Here is a 2,608-nt window from a genome sequence, read left to right as displayed (position 1 = left end):
GAAGAGAATCCCAAAGGGAATCTCAAGCTCAAAGAGAGCAAACCTCTTCTCTCTCCCACTCTCAATAACTGCCGCACTCCTCCTATAGGCTTGAGGCACTGGTTTCCACCAAGGAAGACATAGTCCCATACCAATGGGCTTTGGGACTCAGGTTACATTCCTCTTGTGTACTGAAACTCTTTTCAGTCCCTTGTAAAGATCAGCTAGGGCAAGTCCAGAACCTATAACTATACACAATATAAACACAAGCACTAGTGCTTTAAAACAAGAGAGATTTTCCCGGAATTTCAGGTAACTAACCTTTGATGCCATTAAAACTAAAATAAACAAATGCATATTAGCAGCACAGGCAGTAGATATGGCATTATATAAACACCTGGGGGGATATTACAGTGAAAACATGTCTAACTACATGCACATTCCAAAGCCAATGATGAGAGTTCTGAAGTCTTTCAGGTTACTTTTTTTTTACATTATCAGAGCTATTGTGTTAATTATTCTCCTGGTTCTGCTTATTCAGCTCTGTATCACTTCATGCCTTCCCAAGTTTCTTTGAATCTTCATGTTAATCATTTCTCATGGCACAATAATAGTCCATTACATTCACATAACATAATTTGTTCAACTGTTCCCTTGTCAGAAGGCACCCAATTTGCTTCCATTTCTACAACAGCAACAATGTATGTGTGTGTGTGTGTATATCCTTTCCCTCTGTATTTGGATCTCTTAGATCAAGTAGCAATTACAATGAAATCCCTTTCTCCTTTTCTCCTCAAACTATCCCCTTTCCCCTGTCAAACATTCCATCTACCTAGATTTCTGAAATCATTGGAGGGGGGGTAATAAAACAAAGATGGTCTTAGTGACACTCTGAGCACTGGTGGAGGATACTTAAGTTTATGTCAATTAACTTCAATCAGTAAACATTTTATCAAGCACCTACCAGGTGTTAAGCATAATGGTTCTAGGCTCAATTTATTTGTGTATGTGTTGAATTTCCCAAGGGAATATAATCTCCTTGAAAGCAGGGATTTTTTCTTGTTTTGGTCTTTGTAACCCAACACCTAACAGAGGGCTAGTTGGTGCTTAATAAATGTTTGCTAACTAATTGATTCCCTCTCTAATCCATCCTTCATACAGCTACCAAATTGATAATCTCAAAATATATATCTTGCCATGTTCCTCCAACACACTCAAAAATCTTTGCTGTCTCCCTACTGCCTCTAGAATAAAATACGGAATCCTCAGCATGGTACTGAGCTATATGGCTCCCATCTACCTTTTCTAGGTATTTCATACTACTTCCCCTCTTAGTTCCTCTATTTCAGTCAAACTAGCTTTCTGGCTTGCAGCAAGGTGCTTATAACAGATATTTCGCTTCCTGATTTCCTGCTTCCAAGACTTCAAACAAGCTGTTCCTCTTCCCCCTTTATGGAATGTATTTTCTTCCTTTTCTCTCACCTCCATCAAAGAATCTCTAGCTTCCTTCAAAGCTCAGCTTGGGTATCAACCTCCTACTTGAGAGCTTTCCTGATGCTTTCTCCCAACCTTAATTGTTAGTAATCTGTCCCCCTAAAAATTATTTTGTATATATTGTGCTTTGTATTTGTTGCAGCTAGCTGGCACAGTGCATAGAGTGCCTGGTCTGGAGTCAGGAAGACTTACCTTCCTGAATTCAAATCCAATCTCAGAAACACATCTGTGGCTCTATCCAAGAAAACAATTGATTAAAAAGTTGACCTGCATCAGTTGACCTCACCTAAAAAAAATCAGAAAAGGCATTATTAACTATTCAGTTCCAATAACAAACAATAAACATGGTTCTATGCTCTAGAGATACAAGACAAAGAAAGAAACTCCCTTCTCTGAAATAGCTTTATGGGGTGGGGGGATGGCTAGGAAATAAATAGGCATGTTGTTGTTGTTGAGTTTCAATCACATCAGGCTCTCTGTGACCTCATTTGGGGATTTCTTGGCAAAGGTACTGGAATGGTTTGCCCTTTTCTTCTCCAGCTCATTTTACAGATGAGGAAATTGAGGATAACAGGGTTAAGTGGCTTGCCCAGGGTTACATACCTAGTAAGTGTCTAAGGCTGGATTTGAACTATGCTCTATCCAATGCATCACCAGCTTTCTGTTCTTTGCATATTGAAATACTCATGCTTGTTGATGCTTAAAAAGAAAGTATTTAATAATATCTAGCATCACTGGAGGCCTTCAAGTAATGTCTCAATGTCCAATTTGTTGGGGGTATTACAGAAGATTCTTTTTTAGATGAGATGACCTCTGAGGTCCCTTCCAACTCTCAGACTGATTCTGTGCATTTTGCAGAGTGGATGGTCCTTAGGCACAGAATATACCTCCTACCCCTGACAAGCTGTTTTGCAAATGTTTTATCATTGGTAATGGGGAGGGGGGGGTCCAGGGAATGTGGCTATCTCTATTCTTAGGGACAAAAAACTGTCAGGTACAATTTACATTATGTGTCCTATTAGCAGTGGGCAGGCAGCAACATCTATGTAGATGAAGGGCAAAACATATTCATTAGTTCCTGCTTCTCTCTCTTTTATTTTTAAGTTCACATAATTTGGTAATAAATGGCACACAC

Source organism: Vombatus ursinus, unplaced genomic scaffold, assembly GCF_900497805.2.
Source record: "Vombatus ursinus unplaced genomic scaffold, bare-nosed wombat genome assembly UNPS02014870.1, whole genome shotgun sequence".
Lineage (NCBI taxonomy): Eukaryota > Metazoa > Chordata > Mammalia > Diprotodontia > Vombatidae > Vombatus > Vombatus ursinus.
Note: the sequence above shows the minus strand (reverse complement) of the source record.